The sequence below is a fragment of the Lathyrus oleraceus genome, chromosome 6 (genome assembly GCF_024323335.1).
Source record: "Lathyrus oleraceus cultivar Zhongwan6 chromosome 6, CAAS_Psat_ZW6_1.0, whole genome shotgun sequence".
NCBI classification, from domain to species: Eukaryota; Viridiplantae; Streptophyta; class Magnoliopsida; order Fabales; family Fabaceae; genus Lathyrus; species Lathyrus oleraceus.
The window spans coordinates 489,675,232-489,693,904 of NC_066584.1; the positions used below are offsets into that span (position 1 = coordinate 489,675,232).

At 39.2% G+C, this 18,673-nt stretch overlaps 1 non-coding gene across 1 annotated transcript; it reads right to left on the bottom strand.

Annotated features, from left to right (window-relative positions):
• Positions 1-7,277: 7,277 nt before the first annotated feature.
• LOC127099597 (small nucleolar RNA R71) lies at positions 7,278-7,384 on the bottom strand. Its single transcript, XR_007794081.1, has one exon. It is a non-coding gene; the product is annotated as a small nucleolar RNA R71 (small nucleolar RNA).
• Between the last annotated feature and the right edge of the window lie 11,289 nt (positions 7,385-18,673).

An 18,673-nucleotide genomic window follows, 5' to 3' on the forward strand; every position in this document is an offset into this window, starting at 1 on the left:
GTGCTGAATGACTTTGGTTGATTGATTACTTAGTTCATTTGTACATGTCTGCTTGCATGATTTGTGCATTTATCATCATTAATTGCTCATTAGTGCATGATCATTTCATTTGTCTTTGTGACATATCTTTGTTGTTTGCCCATTGAGGACAATTGTAAGACCATTCATTGGCCATTGTTCCTATGATATGGAAGTGAGTATAAGACCATTTCATTGGCCACTCATCTTCTCTTTGCTTGATGCATTTGTTTGATTTATGTGAGGATGCAATTGTAAGTCCATGTAATTTGGCATTTGTTTTCCTATGATCATATGTTGGAGGTTAGAGTAAGCCCAGATAGATTGGCATCTGACATCCAAGTGTTTGCTTTGTTTTTGTTGGAGATTGGTATAAGTCCAGATAGATTGGCATCCGGTATCCACTTTTTATTTTCTTTGTTGAGGAGATTGGTATAAGTCCATAGAGTGGCCTCTGATATCCAGTTTCGTTTTAGGAGATTGGTATAAGTCCAGTGATTGGCATCCGGTATCCGCTTTTGTTGACTTTTCTTCTTTTGCTTTGCTTGTTTGTTATTGCTCATTGTCTATTCCAAAGGACACACTTGAGTCATCTTCTATATGATTTCAAGAGGTGAACCTTCTAGGAAGTTTTACACTCCATCTTCATCCATTCATCCATTTTGTCCTAAACCTTTTCACACTACTTTCAAAACTTGAGATAAATATTGTGCAAACATCTTCATGCTTTCAAATTAAAAACCTGGACCCCAAGTCCTTGACTTTTTCAAACTCCATTTCATAGTACTTCTTTTGAATCAATCTTAATCATACTTTGACCCTCCTTTTGTGAATAATCATAATCAATTAACTTCACCCATTCAATTGTTTCGTGGCTTTGTCCATTCTTGTTAAGTTTTCATACATTAGCCATAGGTTTGATTTATCCTAGTTGGTTGATGTTAATCTCACCTATTTGTCCTTAGTTGATTGAATTGTAAGTCTTCCTTGCTTATTATAGGGTTAACCCCTCTCTAGCAAGTTGAAGCTTTTCTCACATGGTGGACTCGTTATTTTACAAGGTTGAGTTTTCTCCCGTGGATAACGTAATACCTTAAGGCTTGTGTTTAAAATTGAATCCACTAACTTTTGGAAATCTTTTAGCCGAACTACGGTGTTTTGATCCAGTACCTTTTATGGAAAGGTACGTAGGCAACGGGTTCATCCGTTCAAACACAAAAACAATAAAAATTGTATATTCTTTTCTCATCATCCCAATCATGTTTGCACAATAAATATTTCATAAACAAATAACAATTTTATACAACAAGTGTGAAAAGGGCTCCCTAGGAGTACCTAGGACGTTTTGGGTGCCTAACACCTTCCCATTGCGTAATTTACCCCTTACCCAGACTCTCTGATCTTTTGATTAGTTTTCTATGTGTAAAACTTCTTAGGCTTTTGTTCGCTTTTTAGCCAGTCCTTTGGATAAATAAAAGTGCGGTGGCGACTCGATTCATTGTATGCTTTGCTTATGGTTTAATCAATAAATCATATAGCGACGAGTACACCGCTACAGAAAAGTAAAAGAAAACGGCGAATCCTCCAGATTTGAACCTGAGTCTTTTTTGTCAAAATGATAGGTTCACTGGCAGAAGCGTGATCCACAGGGTCTATGGGGATTGATGTAAAAGAGCATAGAAAATCAAGTAAGGGACAAAATCCAAGTTAAAAGAGGTGTTTGCTTTCCAGAAAAGTGTTACCAATTTGTGTGGAATCGAGCACTCTAACATATTGAGGATCAATATGAAGTGGCTCTGAGTAGTAGGGCGGATAATGGTTCATCGGTACCACTCTGTCGGCCTTTTTCTTATAAGCATTTTGCACGTCTGAAAAGGGACAATAATACCAATCTGGAATTGAATAGCTGAAGGCCAAAGCCAATGGGCTAGATGGAAAAGGAGGGAATTTGATGTTTCCGAAATGAAGGGCGTAAAGATACTTGTCTTTCGCGTATCCAGGGATTTTAAGCTTTGGAAGCATGTCGGTTACCTTCTCCTTTAGTTCGGAAGCGGCCTCAGAAATGGTCCGAAGAAGATTATCAGGTCGATTCACAACTCGGAAATAGTTCTGGAAAGCTTGAGTTTGTTTGGCATTGAGAGCCTTACACTTGGTCGATTTTGCCTACAAATAGACAAGAGCTTGAGTTAGTTCAGATAATTTGGCCTCACGAGCACCAAAGTAAGCTGCAAGATTTGATTGCCACCAATCATCAAATTCTTTGGTGCAGAATAAGGCTGGTTGAAAAGAGATGGAATGGATCCTTGGTTGGTTTTCCCAAAGGGCCTCAATATCTTCTTGGATCATACTCCAGGGTTGATCACAGAGAATGTTTGTGAGTATGTCGAGAGAAGAATACAGGGACTTGGGGACAAACTGACAAAGTCCAAATTGTCGAGCTACCGAGGTGGTTTGGTAAGCAACTAGTCCAGGGTTGGCGCCGGACGTTACAGCCGGCAGAAACTGGGGGACCAGAAAGCGTCTCCAGATAACAAAGGTTTTGTTCTTCTGCTCATCTTCAGTCGAAGGAAAAGCCCTGGTGATCCATTCAGGACCTTCAGTCTGACTACTGAAAGGAGCCACAGAGGGGTGAAAGTCGGCGCGAGTCAACATAATGTCCAACAAGAGGCAAAACACCTTGACATCAGGAAAGGTTTTGTCGATGGGCGTCAAAGGGATCAGTCGCTTCTAAAAAAGGTGTTGTTCGTCTGGAGGACGCGCGACCCTTCTCATCCCATGGGACGTTATATCTTAAGAAAAAGTGGCGTTGAGCCACAGTTGTAGTAACCAAAAGGGACCGTGGGCCAAAACATTCTTCTTTTTTGAGTTCTCAGGGTCAAAGAGTTTGATTTGGCAGACAACTTCAGATAAAGACTCATAAAGAGAGGCCAGTATTAATTGGCCAAGAGCGATGTCACGCTCTTGGTGTAGCTGAGTGGCCAAAGAGCAAAGTGTTTAGCTATCTGCATTGATCTAGAGCAGAACACAAAACGAGACAGCCAAAGAGTTAGAAAGGTCACATGTTCTTCAGTGGTCACAAGGCCTGAAGATGTAGCATGATGATCAATAAAGTTGTTGCATGTTGGCTTACGAGAATCACCAACGTCAAACCTTAGAGGGACTGGTGCTACGGCTTCATAGTCGAAGACTTCGTCGGTCGGTTTTAAGCCTGTAATGGCAGTAATATCTAAGAGTGTCGGCGTAATCATGCCACATTTTGTATGAAAGGAGTTGGTCAAACTGTCCCAAAATTGGAGGGCAGCCAGCCACATGCCACAAGATTGAGGGGGGCCACAACGGGCAATCTACAAAAGGGTATAGATACCTATTCGTTTCCAGTGGTCGATTTTCTCTGTTTTTAAACGATCTATCCAAGCTCAAAACTTAGGGCATTTCTTGGGAGGAGCAGTCCTAAAAATCCTTTCGGCATAATGGAGGGAGAAAGGTTTTTGAGAAGAAACTAGAGGTTCAAAAAGATGACTGGTGGGGAAAAAGGAATTTTTCTTAACTATCTCAGGATGACGATTTTCTGGGTGTGGACCTTAATTATCTCAGGAACATATTCCTTGCCATCAATGGTGAGTGGTTGCGTGAGCTTCGCAGCGGAGGGAAGTGTTTTGTTTTTGCTTGAGCTAGCCATGGAAGAAGTTGAAGGTTTGAAGAAGAAAGTTTGTTTTCGTTTACTGAAGAAGAGGGCGAAAAAAGGAAAGAAGAAGAAGAAACAAGGTTTTTATAAGAGTTAAACCCTAGGAAAAGGAAAAATGGACATTTCATTTTCCTTATCTGACACATGTACCCATTTCCCACGTTTGTAGACACGTGGAGGCGACGAGGCAATCATGGTTGGAAACACGTTTCCGTCATAAAGACGTGAGGTGATGGAGACGTGATTTTGTGTGTCTCGAGGGAAAAAAGAGATGTTTGTCATGATTAGATGACGTCAATGGTGTGGGACAAACAGGTGTACCACTAAGTAGAAGTGGAAACGGTAAAGAACAAGTCAACATCTCAAAGATGCCATTATCTCATAAAAAGTCGACATTCGAAAATGGCATCTTTGGGGGGCATTTTGTTACCACAAGAAATTGATAGGGCATGTTGAAGGCGTAATCAATGAAAGTGCCTTATGGATTTAAGAATTATACCCCACCAATGGGAGTTTTGAAAGGAAGTTGAGTCCAAGATAAGCAATAGCTAGGAAAACCACACTTACCAGAAGATGAAACCGACAGAAGAATCATGTTTGGTCGAAATCCGTTATGTCAACTGAACTGGAGATTGGGACTTAAGAAATTCTTGGTTTTATCAAACACATAGGAGATGGTGTCGACATAAATACATGAGCGGGATAAGTTTGAAATTCAAAATGACTAGCAATTACAAGGAGAATAAAGCGCCAAAATATGGAGCAATTTTAGATCATGTGGCACGACGTCTGTTATTTTTGAGTGGTTTTGCTTGTAGACAGTTTCTTTAGTTCCTTATAAATAGGGGGTCCCACAGAGCACTCGGGGTATTCACTTTGTACCAAAATCACTTGTAAAAAAAACTTCATATTCCCAGCGCGAGGAAGCAAGAGTTTTAAGAGTGCTATGTACGTGAATCACCACATTTATTTCAATGCAACTTCCTTATTTTTCAATTGTTTCCGTTGAACACTTTATTTTAATTTCATTTACGTTTGAATTATCATTTTATGTTGTCGTCTACGCTGTCGACACTCATTCTATTACGATAATAGAATTCACATAAAGCGTGTTCATTGTGTATGTCTTTTGAATGTTATAGTGATGTCGGTCACGAGTCACCAATAGTCTATAGCATCATCATTTCGGGTGGAAAAAACTTGTGCTTGTTCAATACTTTGTCAAAAGCCGTTTCTCACAAAGTTAATAGTCTGTCGAATTGAATAAGTTACCCTGTTACATTAGCACATGTCTTAGGATCAACAGGTCGATCCTGCAAGTAATCCTTAGTTTTAAGGCTTAGAGAGGACCATCAGTTGTTTACCAATTTCCATAGTAAACAATCACGCCATAGTGTTGGCCAATAAAGACTAGCTTGAAGGATTGATGACACTGAAATTCACCGTATTTTCGACTCCGATTTCATATGCATTTTAGTTGTTATATTATTATTTCGTTATTTTATTACTATGTTTTTCTTTTTTTTCAGGTTTTCAGTCTAATCGGAGCCCCGATCGAGAAAGGAGTGAAAACGAGCTAAAAAACCTAAAAATCAGCATTTTGCACTTGTGGCTCCCATTGTGGTTGGCGCCATGGGTCCAACCATGACGTGTCATAGCTTAACTTCCCTCAACTGCCACGTCTTCCACTATCTCAACTTGGGCGCTATAATTTACCCTTATGGTGGGCGCCATGGTGTTGTGGCGAGCGTCACAAGAAGAAAGTTTTTCCCTCCCAATTTCAAACTGAACGGCATCCTTGTAAATTTCATTATTTTCCTTGCCTATAAATAGAGACTCGATTTCATTTGTTTCATCATCCTAACTTAGAGCAAACTTAGCTATATCTAGGCATATATTCAGTAGTATAAAAGTGGTAATCGCTTCACATTGGTGTGTTGCCACAATTGTGTAATCGAGTCTGTAATCGAGTTTGGAGCACTTTCGAAGGAAGTTAATCCTGCCGCCATTTTAATTTCAGTTTCGTATTTTATTCAACCCTCCAATTGGAGCACGTTTTTATTGCTTTACCTTTATCTACTTTACTTTCCCGCACTGTCTTTACTTTATTTACTTTCCGCACTCGCACTATGTTCATTTATTTCTCGCACTCGCACTACTTTCATTTATTTTCCGCACTCGCACTACTTTCGTTTATTTCTCGCACTCGCACTACTTTGATTTACTTCCCGCACTCGCACTACTTTTATTTACTTTCCGCACTCGCACTACTTTCATTTGTTTCTCGCACTCGCATTACTTTCGTTTATTTCTCGCACTCGCACTACTTTCATTTATTTCTCGCACTCGCACTACTTTTATTTACTTTCCGCACTCGCACTACTTTAATTTAAAATAAAATGCACCTTTACTTTACCATGTGTAGCTAAACCTATAAGGGTTAGAATGTAAGGATCGTAATTGAACCGATAATCCATACAATTGTTTGTAGAAACACTTAATGGCTATTTCGACTTTCAACTTAAGTTTTCCCGAACTTCATTTCCGTTGAGTAAGATCGAAAGCCATCCAACGTCTTTTTAAACTTAGTTGTTTTTAACTATTTCAAAAACAGCGAAAGCGCTTTGTTTAGTTCATTAGGAGTTTTTAACTTAAAAAGAAAAGTGATTTTAAAACTATTTACGGACGCGTTTATAAGTTTAGAGTCTGGTTCGTAAGAACCTATTTTTGTTAAGAAATCCGAGTCAAAATACTTTTCAACCTAGTCAAGATACTATATTTCTTAAAAATAGGTTTACTACTCTAACGCAATGCGCGCTTTTTTATAAGTGACAATAAGAGGGTTTGATTAGGGAGTACAACTCGGTTTTGAATACGCGAAAGCGACAGTTCCCGTTAAATTGGTTCTTTTCAAAGTAGGAAACACTGCCCATAAGTAATTTTATTAGCAAGTTCATGGATTATTAATTGATTATGTGAATTACATTCGAGCCTGTCTTTATTAATTGAACTTTATTTAATACTTTACTTTTCATTGTACACTCTTAAAAACCCCTATTTCGTTTAGACTTAGGTTATTACCCACCTGTCAATGTGAAGTACTCGCAGCACCGAAAATTTAGTATACCCCCTGGCGGAACCTGAACGTTACGCTCGCGCACGTTTATTCTTCCATAGATTTAGGAGAGCTATGGCCGAAGATCAAAACCAAAGACCTCTTAAGGATTTCACCCAACCATACAACGAAGAACCTAGTTCTAGTATAGTAAACCCAACCATCCGAGCTAATAATTTCAAACTTAAACCCTCCTTGTTCCAACTAGTGCAACAAAGACAATTCGCAGGTCTCGCTACCGAGAACCCAAACCAACATTTAAAAATCTTTCTCCAATTAGCAGACACATTTAAAACCAATGGAGCGTCTCCTAAGGCAATCCGTTTAAGATTATTCCCTTTTTCCCTCATAGATAAAGCCCTATCATGGTTAGATTCCCTTCCACCCAATTCCATTACGACATGGGATAACCTTAGAAGAGTATTCCTTGCTAGATACTTTCCCCCAAGTAAGACCGCCGCTCTTCGAAACCACATAACTAGATTTACCCAAAACCAAGGAGAATCGCTATTCGAAGCTTGGGAGAGATATAAAGAGTTGTTAAGAGCATGCCCACATCATGGTTTAGAAAATTGGTTAATCATTCAGACCTTCTATAATGGACTTCAATATAACACTAAGATGACAGTCGACACTGCCGCAGGCGGTGCACTGATGAACAAACCTTATCCTGAAGCTAGTGCCCTCATTGAAGATATGGCTCAAAACCATAAATCATGGGGGGTTGAACGAGCAATAGTTGAGAAGAAGGAAGTCCAAGGAGGAATACATGAATTAAGCTCTATAGACATGATGCAAGCTAAAATGGACACATTAGCCCTTAAGGTCGAGCATATGTGCGTAAACCCGAATACTGCAGCCGCAGTTTCGTCGGATTGTGAGATATGTGGAACAAAAGGACACCAATCTGCAAAATGCAACCTATTAAATGAAACCCACTTTGAGCAAGTGAACTACACCCAAGGGAACCCGTATTCGAATACCTATAACCCTGGATGGACGAATCACCTAAACTTCTCCTATAAGAACAATAACCCTATCCAAAATAATGCACCTCCGAGACAAATAGGTTACCAAGCCCTAAGACCAAATCAACCTATGCAACCTGTGCCACCAAAGCCGAGCCTTGAGAAAATTATGGAAAATTTTATCACTGCTCAAACCCAATAAAACAAAGGGTTCATGAATTAAAACATTCACGTTTGGGAACCGATTACCCAATTAGGAACCAAGGTTGACCAAATAGTTACTCATACCAAGATGCTTGAAACCCAGATCTCTCAGGTAGCTTTAAACTAAGCCTCCCAAACTACACCTGGAGGACAATTCCCTGGACAACCTCAATAGAATCCGAGAGGGCAAGCCAATGCCATTATTCTATGAAGTCGGAACACTTATAATCAGCCGCCAAACCCAAGATTTAGTGAACCCAAAACTTCTAAGGAATATACCGAACCCACGGACGAAGTAAAGGAACTAAAGGAATCTGAAAACCAGGAAGGTCAAGAAAAAGGAGAAGAACCTCAAGCAAACCATATCCGCAAAGACTCAAACAAACCCAGATCAATAACCAATATCAGAAATTTATTAAGGTTATAGAAAAACTTCACGTAGAAATCTCTTTCACAGAAGTCATCACCCAAATACCTTCTTATGCAAAATTTCCCAAAGACATCCTTACCAACAAACGTAGACTAGACGATCCGAAGCCCTTGGAATGCAATTCTATTTCCGAGAATAAATTACCTAAAAAGGATAAAGATCCTGGAAATTTCTCCATTCCTTGTCTTTTGGGAAGTCATGTCATCGAAAAAGCTTTTCTAGACTTAGGAGCTAGTGTGAGCTTAATGCCTCTAGCAGTTTGTGAGTGGTGAAACTTAGGAGAATTACAACCTATTAAGATATCACTTTAGTTAGCCGATAGATCTGTTAAGTATCCGGTAGGCATATTAGAAGATGTCCCTGTCAGGATAGGTCAGTTATTTATCCCTACTGATTTTGTTGTCATGGACATTAAAGAGGACAATGATATACCAATCCTTATAGGTAGACCGTTCTTATCAGCTGCAGGAGCCATAATAGATGTCAAGAGAGGAAAGTTGACCTTTGAGGTAGGTGACGAGTAAAAAAAAATTATACTTTCAAAATTTCTTATGGCACCTGTGACGGGAGACGTGATGCTTGTCGTGGCTATATATAAAATATAGTTTGTCGGGTACTTGACTGCAAGTGCACAGTCTAGTCGCTTTAGTTTTAAAAGATATCGATCCCACAGGGACCTATGGTCAAACTAGTGCTGCTAACGTCACTATGTTTAGCTAAGGGAATTGATTAGTAGAAGTTCAGAGTAATAAAGTAAATCTAAGGGAAATTTTCGGTTTTAAGAAAGAATTAATGGAAGGGATCAGTATGCAGGGCATTAATCGTCAGGGATTCGATAAGTGACCGGTGAATAGTTTGAATTCCAAATATCTCTCAATAGAAAATGTTTATTTAAAAGACTTTATCTCACACTCTCATGGTTGTTGATTCGGCCTATAACTTTAAGTCAGAATGTACGCTCTCGCTGTCCCATTTGAAGTCAAAATTACTTTTTGAAAATAAATAAGTTCTAATTGTTTTTAAAGTGCTCTCGTTGTTTTTAAACCCAATGCCTAATTTTTACTATCCAGCTCGAGCCTCACGCTCTCGCGATTGTTGGTTCTTACTTTAGTTAAATTCCCACTCTCGTGGCAAAATCGTATTAAATAGCTTTTCACGCTTTTGTGATAAAGTTAATTAAATTTAGATTAAAAACTTCAGCCTAAAAGGTTATTTGAGAAAAAAGGTTTTCACCGGTTATTATTAAATCCCATCAAATTAGGTTGCTACATACCGATACCGGTAGTTTAGCGAGACATATTAAATAAAGCAAACACAAGGCATACACAGATTAACATTGCGGCAGACATGCTTATAACAATAAATGGGCAATAATAAGAATAATTCAATAAAAACCTGGAGATCAAAGTATAGAGTATAGCGATTCTTGGAGCATTTGAGCAGTCCTCCACAAGTCGGTAGGCTTTGCTTCTTCAATACAGATTACTACTAAAATAAAATAAAGTGTAGTAGTTCCCCAGTGTAGGAAACTACTACTATGGCTAATTGGAAAACTAACTGGAAAAAGGGAAACTATAAAAGAAGAATGGCGAATACAATAAGGCAACGGAAACAAGGTTGCTGGAAAGAAAGAAAAAGTTGTTGAATGCTAGAAAACTGAAAGTTAAATTGCAGAGCGTAAAATATCAAAATAGGCGTCCCCAATTTTTCCCAATTGAGTCCTTTATATAGTGTCCATTGGGTCTTGGTAGTTGATAGAATCAAGGAACACTTGGTCTTGAGAGATGAATTTGTGGGAAAAGTCTGCTGGAGGAAATTTAGGCACGTTTGAATGCCTGTTGCTGACTGCTTCAAAGCGCAGTTTGTGGTGGTGTGACGCTCGTCATGGACATGTGACGGTCGTCATAGTCTGGGCCGTGACGAGCGTCAGGAATGTGTGGCGTTCGTCACAGCAGCAAAATCTGTATTTTCTGTTCTTCTGGTTTTTCCTGTGCTTTTTCACTTGTTTCTTCTTCTTTTTCTTCCTTTTCTTCATTTGCTCTTTAGTGCATGGAGATTCAAATACCTGCAAAAACAACACGAATACTTGCGCAATAATCGGGATATTAATCGGAATGATGTGATTTCTGAGTGTAAATTAAGGCAATTATCTGATGTGTTTTCGCGTTATGAAACTCCCCTAAACTTGAATCTTTGCTTGTCCTCAAGCAAATACAATTTGAAAACAAAATTATATGCGAATACATTACCCGTTCGTACGTGGTTGTCAGGTGGATTAGTAGGATGTCCTATATTGAGTAAAACACCAAACATATTGTGACGACACGAGCTTTTAGCTTTATCATAGCTCTCTCCTTTACACAAGCCAGTTTGAATCATGCTATTATAGCTCGACCTAGTGTCTCTGTTTCAATTTCACCCGGTTTCATTCTAGCGTAATCACATTAAGCCATTTGCCTCCGCACGCACTTAGTGAAGTAGCCGGTTAGTGACTTTGATCTTTTTCCTAGCACGGGGGTCTGGTACACTAGTGTGGTACCCCATTTATATATCCCATTTTTGAAGGTTGTAGGGGATCGAGCCGTAGTTCGCCCTACCGAGTCCAGTACCAGGTACCTCTGGACCAACCAACTGGGTTCTTTAGTCCTTCTTTTTGCACAACTTTGCAACCTTTTGTATGGTTCTTTTATCAATTTCTTGATAACAACAATTATGAAGGAGTTTCTTAATTTGTAGGCATCAAACACTTATATTCATCGACTCTCCACGTGGTTTGCGCTTGAGACGGTGTTGACTGCTAGTATAAACTACTAGGGGTTAATCTAGAATGGAGACTTAAGGTGTCGGTATAATGGTTATTCAAACTGGTCTCGTAGACATAAGGGGTCTAGGGTGTCGGGACGGTATCAATCTTGTCAGATTTTTCTCAGTTTTCCTTACAGAATCTCCACAAGACAACCTATATACTCGTAGGGTATGCATTTAATCTTAGGAAAATTTTTGTTATGCCAAAATATGTAAAAATGATTGAAAAGGACAAGCAAAAAAATTTATATTGGCTGAAAATTTTAGCAATAGAAACAAGTAGAGGAGTGATAAGGATTTCCTCCCACATTTAAACAATGCATTGTCCTTAATGCGGTAGTGTACATAATAAATAAAAATGGAAAGAAAGAAACAAAAATCACTGCTTATCGTTAGGCAGCTGGCTCCTTCGTTCTCTTGCTCGCTCACTTCTTCCTCGCTGGGTAGGATCCAATCCCACGTGCTGAGTATATTCCGGGATGGCATCTACGCGATAAGTAAGGGCACTCATCTGATCTGAAACTTCCTCCATCCATTGATCATGCCAGTTAGCATAATCGTGTTGATCCCGCTGCATTTGCTGGATCGCTTGTACCATTTCTGTTTGGCGGTCTTCCATTAGTTGGTTGTGTCTCAACACCTCGGCGTAGATGTTTTCCATGGAGGCGGGTCTTCGCTCACTTCTTCGTTGTCCTCGGGAGGAGGTATCTGTAGCGTGCTCTTGAGGTGGTTGAGGCATGCCTCTGTCAAGCTCCTCTTTGATTTCATCTGTACCATTACCCGGATTTCCGTCATCTGCCTCTGGGGCTTCCAAATCAAAAATCCAATTTGTCATTTCTCTTAGATCTGTGCAGTTCCTGTTGGGCATGATGATGCTTCGTATTGTCTTGTTTTTGACAATAGGGTGATATTTCCTATCATTTCTTGCTTTGATTAGGTTTGAGGCACGGCAGTAGTCGATGTCGAGGAATTCTACTTCTAGGGATGGTAAGTTGGCTAGCCTATCTCCCAGGTTCAAGCCTAATGCTATGGAGGTGATAATTCCCCCATAACAAAACGCCTGGCTGCCTCTCATGCAAGAAGCCTGGATGTTGGCTAGTTGGAAAGGAGTAACGTTGAACGCAATTTGGGAAAACACACAGTGGAGAAGGAAAAGTTCCTTAGAGTTTACCTTGTGGTTGCCGACTCTTCCAAAAACTGTGTGTCCCAGGACTCGGTGAAAGTATCAGATGGTTGGGTTGTGGATGTAGCTTGCGTTAAGCGTATCCCAACTTGTTGCGTTCATGTTGGTGAGGTTGTGCCAGACTTGGAATGCGATCTCTGACCATCCTTCTGGGATGCAACAATGGAATCCTTCTCCATGTCGGAAACCAAGCATTCTCGCAATCTAGGTTTGATTAAGGGAATACTCGGTGCCGAACATCCTAAATGTGGCTACACCAGTGAGATATTGTTGAGTTCCAGGGGGAGAGATGTATGAGTAGGAACTTAGAAACTCCAGGGTCAGCGCTTCGTAGGTTGGCTGCGGTATGGTACGGAGCTGCGCCAAGTTGGAGGCAGCTAGCATCCATTCCACACCCTCTAAAAGTCCTAACTTCCTTAGGCTTTCATGATACACATACCTCGTGGCCTGAATGGAGCGTTGGCAGAACTTAAGGTAGTTTCTTCTTTGGTGTTCACCGGCTTCTCCATCACGGAAAGTGACGGTTGATAGGTCGGGAGTGCTTCTTTCTTGACGGGCCATTTGATGAGTTATAGGAAGCTTTTGGTGTTGTGGGTGAGAAATTTGATATATGAAGATCAGAAAGTAAGAGAGTGATAAATGGTGAGGAAGGAGGGAGAAAGAGCGCCTGTATTTATAGGCGTGCTCTCTGGAATTTGTGACGGTCGTCATAGGGGTGTGACGGTCGTCACGCGCAACGGATGCGTAACGGTCGTCTGTAACGGTCATATGCTCGTAACGGTCACTTTCATGTGTGTGACGATCGTCCCAGATCCGTGACGGTCGTCACGTATGTGAGGCGAACGTCACCTTATAGTGACGGTCGTCACGCGCTAAATTTCAAAAAAAATTAACTCAGGTTGCAATAGAATTTGATGACAGCATAAATAGTAACTAAGCAATTTTAATTTAACAGCATAAATGCAGAAATAAATAAATAGATGAAATGAGCGTAATAAAATAGCAATTGAATTAACGAATTGGAATGAAATGTAACATAAGAGAAAAATGTAACGATAACATAGCGAATGAAAACAATAGAACAAGTAATGCAATAAATAAAAGTGCTCCCTCCCCACACAAAACAAAGCAGTTGCCTCATTGCTTAGTGCGAGCAGGAGAAATAAGTGGTCAGAAATTTCAGCCACGTTTTTGTCCCAATGCAGCGACAACTTCGTTTAGATAATGAAACTGCTCAACGGCTATATCCATCACGCCTAGGACATCAAAGCGTATGAGCTTTATCTCTTCTTTCACAATGGTGATGTCAGCTTGGAAAGTATTTAGACTGGTGATGAGCATGGCATGATTATCAACACAGGATGGATGAACCGATTCAGCAATGTTATAATAGTTATGAGGTGTTTCAGAGTCAGATTCTTCCTTATGGATAGGGTCATTGAGACACTCATATTTAGGAGGGGTTGCAGGACTTGAAGGTGGATCAATAAGGTGTTCCTCTAAATCGTAGAGCCAGTTGTCTCGGTTGTGAACACTCGTTTTCTCATGGTTAGGCAAGGTTAATTGTCGAACCACTTCGTTATTGATTAGATAATCAAAGGTATCCGTTCCAATGTTTCCTAATATTCTGCGGTGAAAGCAAAAAACGATATCCATTGGGGGGATGTTTCCAAAACGTACAAGCTCATAAAATGGGCGTACAAGTCCTATGGCATCTGCTATCATGGTAACTAGGCCGCCTATGATTATTGGGGTACGGTTATTCTTGGCAAGGTGGACGAATCTTTCCATCAAGAATGTGACCATATTGACGTGTCGACCTTGATCGACACACAGCAGGATGAAGAGTTCATATCGGGACACTAAGGTGTTATTCTCTTCCTTACCAAAAAAGGTGTGGGCTAGTATTTTATGAAAATATCGGATAGCAGGGTTATGGATCTTTTGTGAGTGCATCTCATTCGGGCTTGGGTTGGATTCTCCGGATATGCAACCCCATAAGTCATTGAGATCAATGTCGTCGATAAGGTCCTCCTGGCGGGTTGTAAAGACGAAAGGGCCGTTGGGGAAACCTAGGAGGTCAGCAAGGTCTCGACGGGTATAGGTGAAGTCCATGCTAAATAACCTAAAGGATATTAACCTTTTGTTTAGTCCGTAACCATGCTCAGGGATGTATACGAGGGAACTTAGGAATTCTAAGGTTAGTTCACGGTACGTGACGAACCATCTCTTAATGGTTGCGTTCTCCCACCCAAGCTGGTTAAACATATATAGGATGCTATCTCGGATGCCTAATTTATCCATGGTCGGTCCATCATAATATATGGTCAATGCCATATCCTTTCGGGCTAGATAATCATACCTCCTGCTGTAATACCCCAAAATTTACCCTTTATTTTTTCCTGGAAACATGGGATTATGTTTTACACTTCATTAACATCATACTAGGTCATACTCATTGCATACTGCATTAGTGACTGGGAAATCAGGTTTTGATTGGTCAATCCTTGACAGAAGTAGCCCACACAAAGCAAGATTGAGAATTCGACTTCATTTTCTAAATATACAAGTCTCAAGGGTCTCATAGGGTCCAGGTATCTTATTATGGTCCTCAGTTCATCAGTGAAGGATTCAAAGCTATCAAAGTGTTCATCTGGATTTAATCAGAAATTAGGGTTTCATGGCTACCTGCAACAGGAAATGTTTGGTTGGAAGTAGAGGAGCTCATCCATGTCATGATTGGAGAGACATCTTGGCCTAGGAAGACTCACAATTATCTCAGAAAGATCCATTGGCAAGCAGTGCAATCAATCCCCGATCAATTTTGCCCTAAAACTAGGGTTTGGTATAAAATCAGTTTATTTTTTATTCTTTGGGTGAAACTCTTTTCCATGTCCCTCCATATGTCCACAAGGGTCTACATACAAAAAATCATCTCTTTATTTGAGCCAGAAGTGCTTCAATTGATCAATGGAATCGAGAATCAGACAGCTTGGGAAAAGTCAACTGTGGGGCCATTTAAGTCAACTCTTGACATTTTGAGAGTGGAATTTCAAAATCCATGCCAAGGGGATCCTACATGTGAAATTTGATCAAGGTTGGATCATGGACTCATCATTTAATTAGGAATTGGAGAAGTTACTTAATTTGGAAATGGTTGACTTTCCATTTAGGGCAAGTTTTCATGATTGCTGCACTCAATTTAAGCCCATTTTCCATCAAGATAAAAGCTCCATTTGAAAATTTCTCCAACATGAAAGTTGTTCCTCATGTTCCAAGATTTCTAGAGATATAAAGTTTCCTCCATTTGGATTAAAATTGAGAAAGTTCTGCTTAGCCAAAGTGAGACATATTTTTAGGACACTCAGAAAAATTTCTAAGTCTCAAAATCTTCAAAGTTTGTCAAGACTTCTTGGCCAGTTTTCTTGCACTTCAAGGCACAAATTGAAAATGTTTTCTTCACAACAATTATACCTTACCATGTCCTCTTTCACATCCTTTTGGAATCATCTCATTTGGATTCATGGTTTGAGAGATACATTCACCTAAAATGGGCACCATGACTTGATTTTCTAGGCAGATTTTAGGCCAAACTGGCCCAACCAATTTTGCATGGTGAGACCTGAACTTGAGGGCCATTTTCCACCTTCTTCCATTCATCATTTCCACTCATGCTCAACGTGAAAGATGACATACTCCATGAGGTCTTGCTACCGTTTGCATTATTTCATCATTTGGTGACTTGATCATCAAGTTACATGGCCAGAAAGTCACCACCTTGGAATGTTTTCTTGCTTGCCAAACCAGCCATGTTGTATGCTGCACAAACCAAGTCATGTTTGTTTCCTCATTTGGCCATGCATTGAATATTCACTCACTTAAGTTTGGCCCAAAATAACACAAACCTCATGTGTCCATTCCTAATACACCTCACTTTGCATTATTTTGCTTATCGACAACAATTATTTCTGAGCCCATTAAACATTTGATCCACCATATTTAAAAGCTGAAAACCCTAAACCTAGATGAGAGCATGGGAATTTCGTTGCAAGAAAGGAAAAGAGGTCACAGAGCAGACTTTATTTTCTCATCAAGATCTTGAAGTGAGGCACAAAGGAAGCATCATATTCTTCCACTCTCTCCATAATCAAGAGGCAATGGACCTAACTTCCACTAGGTTACCCTTTTACTTCTCTTCCATGGCCATGTATTGATACATCTATACCATTACCATGCTCATCATCATGCTCATTTTCATGTTAACCATATGCTATGCTTGTTTGTGAAGCCCTCAACACGAGGCAATGTCTATGTTATTGGTTCATGCTGTTATTTTTTTCCCTTTCCCGTGGCTATGTTGACATCTTGTTGACAATATTTCTCCATGATTAAGCCATCATTTTACTCAAACAAGGATACCATGTTAATCTCCACATTTCATACTTGAGTTCTGGTTTTTATTTCGTGTCATTTGGTGCATTATAGTGCTTGTATTCTTTAGTGGAAGTTTGGAAAAACTCATTGCATGCTGTGTTTCTTGTGCATTGCGTTAGGGTTTGTTCCATGAGGAAGATGACTACGTGTCATCTTATGAACCATTGGATCTATCATTCACGTTTTAATCCTGGCCATTTATTTGTTTTTGTCTTTTAGTCACTTAAGTTGCCTTTCCCAATTGATAATATGTTCACATACTTTTTTTAATTAAAACGTTATTCAAATGTGTCACGCCCTAATTTAATTGTTTGGACCTTGGGCCGTCGCTAGCTGCTCTTCACACCTCCCTTTCCTGGCCCATCAACGCTAATCCATTCCCATTTTCATTTTCTTTTTTTTAATTTCCATTTATTTTCTGTTTTGATTTTAATTCTTTTAAAATATTTTCTTTATTCATAAAAATATCCAAAAATATTTTCCATATTTCTTAATATCTTATTTAATTTTATTTAATTTTTATTTTCGTATTTATTTAATATTGATATTTTATTTTAATTGCTTATTCCAAGTGATTCATTTTAGCATACTCTTTTTTATTGATTTTATTTTCATGACTTAAAATTCTTTTTAGCTTTTGATTTTTGGGATGAAGGTTGACCACTGTCCCATGGTCAATCTGACCTTTTCTTGGAATTTTATTTCCCATTTTCAATTTATTTTGGATTTATTTTTAACCTAGTCTTGTTGGTTGACTTTTGGTTTGACCTTTGTTTCATTTCAATCAATTCAATAACCAATTTTCATTATTTTTAAAATCTTTTTGGGGGATGATGATGTACTGACCCCACCTAACATAGTTTAATTTTTCATAATTTTCTTGATTAATTTACTATTTATTTGATATTTTTTAAGTTGACTTGAAGTTTCAGTTGACTTCTTTATGATCGATGTTTGACTTAGGGATTGCTTATGGCAATTGAAGAGATCTTTTGATCCTCCCTTGTTCATCTCATATGCCATGTATTAGAGGCCTTTTTCCTTGATTTTATTTGATCCTTACCTCATTTCCTGATTAAATTATTCAGTTGACCCCTTTTGTACATCTTTTCATCTGTCTGATTCTTCTGTTATCTGTTATACTTGTCTCTTTCATCCATGCTTACTATTGCTTGATTGTTTAACATGTTCATACTTCCCATGCCTTGTTTGATGCTCCCTTATTTCATTCTTTAATTCTTTGGTTTGATTACACACTTGTTTACTTATCCGATTTGATTGATAATTGTTGCCTACTTGTATGATGTATGAGGCATATATTCTTATTGTTTGACTGCCATGAAGAATCCCCATTCGTAATAAATGTACCCCTCTCCCATAAAGTGTATAATATTTATTTCTCTAATTCTTTATTCATCTGTTAATACAAGAATTAAAACGAACATCCGATAATCATTTCAAAACAAGATCAAAAGCTCGATCCAACGTCGAGTAATCATTTTCAAAACTTAACAGAACCAACACGTATTCATCCATTCTCCTGTAAGTCGATTGCTTCATGCATCGCCATCCTCTTGTAAGTCGATTGCTTCATACATCACCATCTACCTGTAAGTCGATTGCCTCTGGCATCGCCATCCACCCTTGTCTGTGGTTCCTCTCCTTGCTCCATCCGTCGACTCTTGTTCCGTTTAGGTAGCACCCATTAGTTAGAACCCTTTGTATGATAACATATGTAGAATTCCCTTATTCTTTACATGATAACATTAGGTAGATGTTCCCCTCTGTAAATCCTAACACATAGGTCCATATTGCATGACAACTCTAGGGT